The 10,917-nt window shown below is 42.7% G+C and overlaps 1 long non-coding RNA gene across 2 annotated transcripts; it reads right to left on the bottom strand.

Annotated features, from left to right (window-relative positions):
* Positions 1-618: 618 nt before the first annotated feature.
* Positions 619-10,225, bottom strand: LOC122238420. 2 transcript variants are annotated; one of them, XR_006217340.1, is made up of 3 exons: positions 10,128-10,225; positions 7,311-7,380; positions 619-660 (listed from the first exon to the last, which is right to left on the bottom strand). It is a non-coding gene; the product is annotated as an uncharacterized LOC122238420 (long non-coding RNA). The 2 variants fall into 2 exon arrangements; XR_006217339.1 differs by lacking the exon at positions 619-660 and adding an exon at positions 3,888-4,091.
* Positions 10,226-10,917: the final 692 nt, after the last annotated feature.

The following is a 10,917-nucleotide window of genomic DNA, read 5'->3' as shown; positions in this document are numbered from 1 at the left end:
ATTAAAAACAAACTGACAAATATTAGGCGAAGAAAGGATGGGGTGATACACTGGCTCACACAGCTGGGGTATTGGTCAGCCATTTCTGTGTAATAAACAACCATGCAAATCTCAGCGGCACGTGACGGCCAGCGTTTATTTAGCTCACACATCTGTGGGTGGCTGGACGGCTCTGCTGATGTCTGCTGAGCTTGCTCCTATGTCAGCAGATTTAGGGTAAGGAGCTGCTATACTGAGCTGTGGTTCTGCTCATGTGTGTCTCTCACAGCTTCCTCGGACAGCAGGTGAGCGGAGGTGGGTTCTTCGCCTGGTGAGGGCAAAGACATAGTAAAACCCTTGTTGAAGATGTGTCTGCTGACATCCCATGGGCCAAAGTAAATCCCCTGGCCAAGCTCAAAATCAGGGAGTGGGGGAATATACTCTCCCCGTGGAAGTGGAACTGCAAAGTCTCATGGCAAAAGTTGTGGATAGAGGGAGGGGTAGAAATTAGGGTCAATTATGCAATCTGTCACACTGGGACGTTCACAGCTTCGGGCCAGCTGGATGCACCTCTTTATTTCCTTTTCTCTCTTTCTGTCTCTCTCTCATGGCCACTAGTCTTTGTTTCTTTTTTGTGTTTTCTTAGCCACATTTTCTCAGCCACATTTTCTTCTATTACACCTAGGATCCAAAAAAGAAAAAAAAAAAAAAGAAAAAAGTGATGCTTATGCTTTTGGTTTTCATCTAATAAATCTCAGGGAAGGAAAGACTTTTTGGTGTGGTGCCTGCCCAGGCTAAGGTGGAGTCTAGTTGAGGGTCCATTGCTGTGGTGAGGGTACTGGAGTGCCCTGCATGCCAAGGCCTGGGCCACACGTCTACCTCTGCAGTGGGTACTGTGGTTGGCGGGTGTACCAGAGTCATGTAGGAATCCTGGGTAGTGGGGGTTCATATTTTCCAACAGAAAGAAGACTGGGGGGTACATAAAACAAGGTGGCTGTCTTGTACACACCCGTTTTTTTTTTAATCTTGTTCATAGAACAGTATTTCCTCAATAAGGAAGTTAGGTGATGTTTGGTCATTTGCAGATATTTAGGAGAGATGTTACCTGGAAAGTGGCTTCAAATTTCTCTCTTAGAACAAGCTCAGACTACTAGCATAAATAGGTTTCAGATAGGGTTAGCACCTGCTAACATTCTATTCGTTAGGCTTCTCAATGGGCAAAATATTAAACTAAAAGCATTTATAGAAACTGCCCATTTTGAACCTGACAGCAAGTATTTTATTCTTATGTAGAGGTAGAATCAAGCTCCAGCTTCACAGCAGCATAGCATGTACTGTCAGTGGCTCACCCCAAAGCCGTGACTGCCACACGTCCACACAGAGGCTCCTCTCAACTCCGACTGGGTCTAAGCAGATCACAGAAGTCTCGTTCTTCTCCCTAGTGAATGCCTCAGGGACGGTCCCATGATCTAGTTCCTGACAAGGAGGTGGGAAGGAGTTTCTGAGAGAGGCATCTTAGCTCTAAAAATGAGACACAGACCTCTGGACATTGGTGTTTGAGGATGTGATGCTGTAACTGTCCTGTGATTATGAGAAAACCTAGCTGACATGCCAGTAATGAGGCAGGGAGATGGAAAGACCCTGGGTCTGTGGCTGTGTTGCTGAGCCATTGAATTAATGAAGTCTGGAGCTGATCTTCTTCTGGACTTTTGTTATGCAAGGAAATAAATTTCCCAAGTTTAATCCACCTTTAGTTGGGTCTTCAGTTACTCACTGATGAAGGCATCCTATTGGAAACAAAGAGTTACTCATGGTTGTCTTCAGCCTCTGTTTTTTGTTTTTTAAACTTGGGTTTGAGTCTTTAACAGTGGATGAACTTAGGCAATACTGTAAGTGCACTCACCCTACACTCTAAAAGTAGATTAATATATAAAGTTAGAGTCCTTACCATGACACATGCAGAACGTTAGGAGTGCATGTAACAGGTAGAGTCTTAGGTAAAATAAGAACTCTGACTACCTACTGTTCCGCTACTTAGTTTGCCAAAAATACCTCGTCCTACCTTGTGCTCTTTAAAAAAAATGATTTCACATATCTGTTTTATAACCTCAATTTGATAATAGTTACATGAGAGAGAGGCATCCCACTTATTCAAGAGGTTCTCTCTCTCTCTCTCTCTTTCTCATCTCTCTCTCTCTTTCTCTCAAGATGAAAAGTGATGAAGGATGAATTCTCCCCACCCCCAATTCCTAGTCAATTCTAAACTTGAGGGGAAAGTGTTAGTGTTGTCAGGATGAAGTAATCTAACTGAAACAAGTGGCAGAGAGAGTGTTTCAGTTTTCTTGTGCTTTAGTCTCTTCAAGTACCCAGCTTTCAGCTCCTTGTTGTCTCGAAGAGGCGAGACATTCTTTTATGAGATTGAATTTCCATAATCACATTCTCTCTTCACTGCTATGTTGCTGGTAGCACTGGTGGCATCCTCTGGAAAAGGACATTCAAGTTAGCCCTGCCTACAGTACTGCTCAGAGGGTAACAGAGTTGGGTATCCCCCATTTCTCCTTTGGATAAGTGAATGTGATGGATTTCTACCCATGGCTTTTTTTTTCCTGTCTCACCTATGCTCTTCAGCTTTAAAAAATAAGTACAATTTTGTTCTTCTCAAGCCTCGTCTGTTTCCATATCGATGAAATCCCAATAAAGGGGAAGCCCCTGGTGAAATGCCATGTCGACTTACTCATTTGTCTCAAATGACACATGTTTCATATTTAAAATCAGAAAGTGAATTTCCTTTAAAAAGTAAAAAATGAGGCAGTTATCTTCTTCGTGGGTCCTTAGCAAGGAAGAATTTATTTTTTTTTATTAAGACAATTTTTTAAGATCAGTTTTAGGTTCACAGCAAAATTGAGGGGAAGGTACAGAGATTTCCTATATACTCCCTTCCCCGCACATGCATAGCCTCCCCCATTGTCAACATCCCCCTTGAGAGTGGTACATTTTTTTTTTTTTTATAATTGATGAACCTACACTGACACATCGTAATCACCCAGAGCCCATAGTTTAAGTAATAGTTCACTCCTGGTGTTGTACATTCTATGGGTTTGGAAAAACGTATGACATGTATCCATTGTTATAATATACAGGGTAGAGTAGTTTCACTGCCCTAAAAATCCTCTTAATTGTCATCCTACTTCACCCCCAATCCCTGGCAACCACTGATATTTTTACTGTCTCCCATAGTTTTGCCTTTGCCAGAACGTGATATAGTTGAACTCATACAGTGGGTAGCCCTTTCAGATTGACTTCTTTCACTTGGTCATAGACATTTAAGGTTGCTCTTAAATGTTTTTGTCTTCTCAGGGCTAGATAGTGCATTTCTTTTAAATTCTGAATAATATTCCATTGTCTGGATGTACCATAGATTTCTTTATCCATTCACCTATTACAGGACACCTTGCTTGCTTCCAAATTTTCGCAACTATGAATAAAGCTGCTATAAACATCTGTGTGCAGGTTTTAGTGGATATAAGTATTCAATACCTTTGGGTAAATACTAAGGACCACGATTGCTAGATGATATGGAAAGAGTATGTTTAGTTTTGTAAGAAAGCATGAAGAGATTGTATGTTCCACTAATCAGTTAATTTCTGAGTAAGGAGGAGACAGCGCCCATAAAAGGGAAGAAAGAAGGTTATCAGAGGAGGTAGGAGGCAATCTTGTTCTAGTATGAACAGCTTTTTCTTTCCTAAATATGAGGCGCCTGCTGTCCATCTGCACGTCCAGGAGAAGCAGGAGAGAGTGAGGTGATTGCAGGAGAGGGCAGCTTAGGGTGTCTGTTTCTAAAGACACCGGGCAGGGTTGGATCCAGAGAAGCTGAACCACTAGGTCTGGTATAGAGCAAGGGCTTTATTACAGAGTTGATACAAACAGGCTACGTGAGGTGTGGCTTCTGTGTCTGGTGCTAGAGCCTAAAGAGAACAGGCCAGACAGTTGAGAAGGAATGAGGGACACGATGTGGGGAAGAGCAGAGACAACGTGGAACTGATGATGATGGACTGGAACTTGCATAGGTCTCTCATCACCTCCAAGCTTTCAGCTTTGACAACAGGAGTGACCTGCAAGAGAAACCGGTGCCGTTCGTCTCAGAACTCAACCTGCACCTGGCTCAGGAGTCAGAGAGGCTGAAGGAGATGAGGAGCTGGAGGAGCCACAGGCCCTGCTACCAATGACACCTGCTTCCCAAACCTCTCGTGGCACATGCTAACCTGGGGAAGTGCAGAGAGGGAATTCTGGGAAACGTAGTCCTTGCTTAGCCAAGCTGCTGTGGTACCAACGTCACACTGTTTCACACTGCACAGGGACAGAGGAGGATCTTTGCAGCACTACAGTAGTGAACAACAGGAAACATCCTAACTGCCCATCAGTAGGAAATGGGCCCAGAGAGTTATACAAAGCCTTAAAAATAATGAATCCGATTTTATATGCAAAACAAACATGGCTAGATCTTAGAAACACAATATTAAGAGGAAAGATAGCAAGTTGCAGAATGACATGAAAAATGTGATGGTGGCTCAGTTTGTTAAGCAGCCACCTTTGGCTCAGGTCATGATCTCAGTCTGTGGGTTTGAACCCTGGGTCAGGCTCTGTGCTGACAGCTCGGAGCCTGGAAACTGCTTTGGGTTCTGTGTCTCCCTCGCTCTCTGTGCCGCGCCCCCCCCCCCCCCAGCTCACACTCACTCGCTCTCTTTCAAAAAATGAATTAACATTGAAAAACTGTGATATCATTTTTAGAAATTCAAAAAGCAAAGAAAATGACACCACATATTGCTTACAAAAAAAAATGAAGAAAACGATATACCAGAAATTGAACGGAACGTTGGTGTCTGGGGGGAAGTGAATAGATTTAGAAAATGGTGGGAAATTTAGAATCTTTTTTAAGATTCTCTCTCTTTTTTCTTTTCTTTTAATTTTTTTTTAATGTTTATTTGTGAGAGACAGAGAGAGAGCATGAGCAGGGGAGGGGCTGAGAGAGAGGGAGACAAGAATCTGAAGCAGGCTCCAGGCTCTGAGCTGTCAGCACAGAGCCTGACGTGGGGCTTGAACACATGAACTGTGAGATCGTGACCTGAGCCGAAGTCGGACGCTTAATCCACCGAGCCACCCAGGCACCCCAACTCTGTCTTTTTTCTTTTTAAAAAGAGATAATATGTAGATACATTGCTTAAAATTTTTTAACTTTTATTTATTTTTAGAAAGAGAGAGACATAAGGGGGTAGAGAGAGAGAAAGGGAGAGAGAGAATCCCAAGAAGCATATGCACTGTTAGCACAGAGCCCATTGCGGGGCTCAATCTAACAAACAGTGAGATCATGACCTGAGCCAAAATCAAGAGTTGGACACTTAATGGACTGAGCCACCCAGGCACCCCCATTACTTTTTTTAATGTGGTAAAATATAGATGACATAAAATTTAGATACCTCGTCTTTGTCATTGAAAAGCTTCCTATGTTATTTTAATGTGCAATGCTCTCATTATGAGAAAGCTGTCATACCCTACTCCACTAAAAAGTGAAGAATACAAAGGGACAGAGCCAGGCAGATATTTGGAGGTAGGGAGTAGGGAGGGAATATTTTCCCTCTTTCCCTCTCCCCTTGCCAGGAGGGCTTCTAGCTAAGACAGAAAAGCGAGGGGGGGGGGGGGGGGGGGGGGGGGGGTTAAAAACCACACATTGTGTCATCATCACTGATATTCAAGGCTTAGATCACTATGGTCAGTAGTGTTGGGTGTTGGTTTGCTTGTTATAATTTGTTTTTCTTTTTGAGGTGTGTTGCTAGGTTGAATGAAAACAACTCCCTTGTAGGAGTGAGGGAAAGCAGAGAGGAAGGGCAGGGAGGGTAATCTGACAACATGCAACTGTATCAACTACCCATTTTGCTTCTATTGATTGGCACTAACTTGAGGACATGTTTGGGAATTCTTTCAGTGGGTACTTTTTGTGTGCTTTTGTATTTATTGTAGGAACCTCCTACTCCTGAAGAAGACAGGTCAGGATTTCTTCTTCCGGTCGACCAGCAAGCATAGAGTGGAAAGCAAAGAATTTGGCATTGGGTAAAATCTCATTCTGCAGCCAGATGGGGGGTGTTCGTAGGTTCAGGAACCTACTCATTTCCTCATGTATGGAGCTATCCCTGATCACTTCGGCTGGATGTAAACTGAACACCTACAGGCATATGTTCATATCTCTGTTGTGACACTTACACCTTGAATTCTATTCTTTGTATAGATGTCACCTCTCCTGCAAGATTAAAACTCCTTGCATTCTGGAATGTCCCATTTATCATCACATCACCCACAGCACACTAGTATTGAGTGCTTGTGTTTAATACATGTTTAGGAAAAATATTTGTACAAAGAATGAACGGATCAGGAAATTGATTTTGGTTCTTTAAAACGAATGTTTTCAGAGACTTTTGCTGACTCTTCAGGTGGATGAAGAAAAAAAAGGCAACAAATTTAAAAATGACGAACACTTGATATGAATCTGTTCTGGGAACACAGATTCATTAAGTTGTTATTTAATGTCATCAATAAGTTCCTTAACACCGAAAATCAGTAAATCCACATCTTTTTAGAGGTGAAGGTATTTTCTAATTATTTTCTTTACAATCATAATACTGCTTTGTAAAACATCTCCTTATTTCCATATCGGTATTTCTTCTAATTCAATCCCTATTTCCTCACTCTCTAAAGTGTTAAAGTTAGTGGCCTTTTTTTTTTTTTTTTTTTTATTGCCTGGGGATTTGTTTTCTTTCAAAAAGGATGTAGGCATCCCTTCTCTGTTCTACATCTCCCTGCTGCATGCTTTTATTTCAGACAATAAAGACCTTTACTTTTTGCATGCTTGCCTTGGTTTTTTGACCAGGGCAATAAACCTTAACTCATGCTCAGTTAGGATTTTGCCTTCTGACAGCAACCTGCCGTAAGAGGCTATTTCCAGGAAAATAACCGTATACTGCAAAGTGAAGACTGTGGTCTTTCTCTCTTCTACTCACCCCCCCCCCACCTCTTTTCTTTCTTCACCTGCCAAATGTTTCCTGTCATAAATATTCCTAAAAGTCATGACCCATAACACAAACGTTCAGATTCTGAGCCTATCACTTGATCTTGATCACCTTGCCAGCCATACCTTCTTTCGTTCCCAACTGATTAAGTTCAGGTTGGATTAGCATCCGTTATAGAACTCCAACCATGTGCAAAATGTGTTAAATCAAGTACAAAAATGAATAAGAGCAAGTCTATGCCTTTTCAAGGAGCAAATATCCCTGCATAAATACCTGGATGGAAAATTTATGCAGAAATGTAGTCCAGGGCAAAGGTCTTCAAACATTTCTGCTCTTGTGCCACCTAAAAAGAATAAAGCAAAATTAAACTATCCATCTCTGCACATTTTCACATTGGTGACTAAAATTTTTCCTTATAAGGTTAAATCATTGCAAAGTTATAATTTTATGTTTGTGCCAGTGGACACGTGCTGTGGCTTCCCTTGAGAGATTCAGGCCTGGGAAGGACTTCCCCCAGTCTTGTTTGAAGCCTGTGTTTCTTCTTGATCAGTGCTGGAATTTTCTTCCATCTGGGGTTCCTCCCACTTGTTTGCTCAAAATAATGCTTTGTTCTCAGGGTCAGATGTGGTTGGGAAGGAATCTTAGGTTCCATAGGGATCCTCCTTGGCCTCAGATTCATCGTCTCTCGATTGGGAATAATGGTACCTGCTTCAGAGTGCTGTGAAGACATAACGAAATAGCATGTGCGAAGTGCTGGGCACAGTGTCTGGATGCCCAGCACCTGGTAAACCCTGAGTTCTAAAGAGCTCCTGAGTTCTCTGTATCTCACGTGGTTTCTCCTATTCTCTGATCTTCGCTGCCCCTTGCTTATCATAATAGTTCTTATCTGGTTGTCCAATGCCACTCCTTCATGAAAACAGTCCACATTCTCTATAAAGTCTACACTCGTTAATTACGGGGTTTGAGTGTTTCATGATCTGGCTCCAAGCTCCCTGTCTTACTTCATCTTCTGTCCTATTACTCCCACTCACCCTGGTTCCAGCTAACTGGGATTGCCTCCACTGGGGCACACCGGCACACCGCATTCATTCAGCAAGATGTTGTTGAATACCAATTAGGCACCAGGTGTGGCATCCCGTGCTGTAAATGCCAAGATGAAAAAGCACCTGTCAGCTCTCTAGGAGTTAGCGTTCCAGGTGGGGAGAGGCATCTGTAAGGAAATAACTGTAAGACAGGTGGTGGGTGCTGTAGAGGCACCTGAGTGGTGTCAGCGGCCTGAAGGAAGTCACCAAACAGGAGAGGTGTGAGCCATGCCTCATTTACTATGCACTTAACTCTGTTGCATATGCATATATTATGTTCTTTCTGGATTCCACTTCTTTGCTCAAGTTGTTCCTTTGACTTTGAATATGCTTTTCTCTTCCTGTTTCTGCCTGGTAAAAACCTTGCCCAGTTTTAAGAGCTCACTCAAATGCTCATTCGACTGTGCAATAGGCCTTGCAACTTCTGGTGCTGCTCTAGTTCATTCTTTCCACCTTTGTTATGGGTGGTAATACTGTTGTCATCCCCTTGAAGGCAGGAACCATGTCTTCCTAGGCACTTCACCCACGGTAGGTTCTCCATGAATTTTTTTTTTAATAGGCAAATAGACATCTCTTGCTGCCTCACTTCTGCACAGCCAGTAGAATTTTTCTTTCTTTCTTTTTTTTTTTACTGTTTATTTATTTTTGAGAGAGAGAGCACAAGCGAGGGAGGGGCAGAGAGAGAGGGAGACACAGAATCTGAAGCAGGCTCCAGGTTTATTGTTAATTTTGTGAGGTATGCTAATAGTATGGCTGTTGTTATTATTTTTTTAACGTTTATTTATTTTTGAGAGGGAGAGAGAAAGAGCACGAGCAGGGGAGGGACAGAGAGAGGGGGAGACACAGAATCCCAAGCAGGCTCCAGGCTCTGAGCTGTCAGCACAGAGCCCAACGTGGGCCTCGAACTCACAAACCGTGAGATCATGACCTGAGCTGAAGTTAGATACTTAACCGACTGAACCACCCAGGCGCCCACCAGTAGAATTTTTCTGAGGTAAGCAGTGGGAGAATAGTCAACCTGTTATTTGTTATATAACCCAGATATGTCAGACAGTGATATTAATGTAGCACTAAGGACTCTCAGCCAGGGCTAAGGGGGAGCTGGCAGAAACAGGACTCTGCTCTCCCAACACCTGCCTTGGGCCAAAAGAAGCTGCTTTGCGGGGGCGGGGTGGGGGGTGGTTACCTTCTCTCCTATTTGTAGAAGCCCATTTCCCTTTCCTATAGAATGTCACTGAAGGCTGCAAGTGAATTTATTCATACGCAACAACTGTGGCTTTAAGGATACCATGTGAAGGTACCTTAAAAATATCTATGTGTTTATATATTTCCTATTTCCTATACAGCATACATGAATAAAGAAATGTAAATAAGATCAATTAACTGTTGCATTTGCACAGTGTGGCACAGACCACCTAGCCAAATTTAAAAAAAGGAAAATCACTTTCAAATATTTCTCTCTAATTTTGAGCTTATTTATGCTGTAAGGCATAGCAAGATATTGAACGCATTCTTCAATTTCCTTGTGTTTTATCCACGTACCATAAAACAAATCCATATATTCGATCAAATCAACCTAACCTCCGAGGTATTCTGTTACTTGAGAATCAAAAGGAGTGAGGAATAGGAATTCATTGACATAGTCGTCGATTTCACAGTTACAGGTGACATATTTTCTGAGGTGCACTCAGTTCAGCTGGAGTAAGATTGCTGTGGTGACAGTGGGGTGGACTATTTGTCATGAGGAGACATGGCAGCCCTTCTCATGGCTACTGGCTGGGGCAGTGTTTCCTGCTTATGCAGTGCCACACTTTCCTCTCCAGGAAGGTCCTGTCTCTGGTCTTGGCACAGTCATCTCCTGATTGTCCAATCCAGTCTGCTGGGAGTCAGCTCAGATCACCTCTTATCCCTTCCTCCATCCACTCTTCCATCAATCAATTTCTTTTAATCATCCTCACATTTCCTCTCTTTGTGTTCCCACTGCCCCAGCCTTCGCTCGGGTCCTTACCGTTACGGGGTGGATTTCTGCAATAGCTTCAGAGTCTTATCCCTCTGTCTCTTAACTTCTCCCTTCCCAAATTTATCATCCCACATACTGCCAGAGTGGTTTTCCTTAAAAAACATAGAGAGTTATGTCTCTCTGTCACTTGCAATCCTCCCAGGATAAAGACCTTTATGATCTGGCCCTTTTCTCAGGGCGTGGCTCACCACTTCCCCAGGTGTGTCTTTGCCTTGTTATGCTAGGTTACTTTTAGTTCCCCAGCTGTGCTCTCTCCTTCTTCTGTGCCCTTGTGCACACTGTTCCCTTCTTCGATGGTTCCTTCTCTACTCTGCCTGGATAAGGCTGATTCTTTCTTCAGGGTCAACTCTGAGGGTTACTTGATTTGCTCTGAAATACATGACTTCATGCATGTGAAATGTTTGGATAAATTACAGGAAAATGGGGTTTTCTCATAACTTGAAAAACAAATTCTTTTGGAATTCTTCTCAGATTAAATTAGGTGCCACTGGGTTTTGGTGGCAGATGATATATATACATACTTCAATCATACTGAGGTAAACATTTTGGTAGACACATCTGTATCATCCATTGGTCTATGAGGGTGAGATTTGTGGTATGTTAATGCCCATATCCTTAGTACCCAGCAGAATGCCAAGGAATGTCGTGTTCTACGACAGACTATGGAACGAGGGAGTAAACACTGGGATTGATGAGACAGTTAATACACAAATGGAGGGCTCATGCTCAGGTCCTGTATTCATCTTCCTTCTTTCTCCCTGTGTAGTGAAATATCAAC

Source organism: Panthera tigris, chromosome B2 (genome assembly GCF_018350195.1).
Source record: "Panthera tigris isolate Pti1 chromosome B2, P.tigris_Pti1_mat1.1, whole genome shotgun sequence".
In the NCBI taxonomy this organism is placed as follows: domain Eukaryota; kingdom Metazoa; phylum Chordata; class Mammalia; order Carnivora; family Felidae; genus Panthera; species Panthera tigris.
Note: the sequence above shows the minus strand (reverse complement) of the source record. Positions and strands in the feature narration are given on the sequence as shown.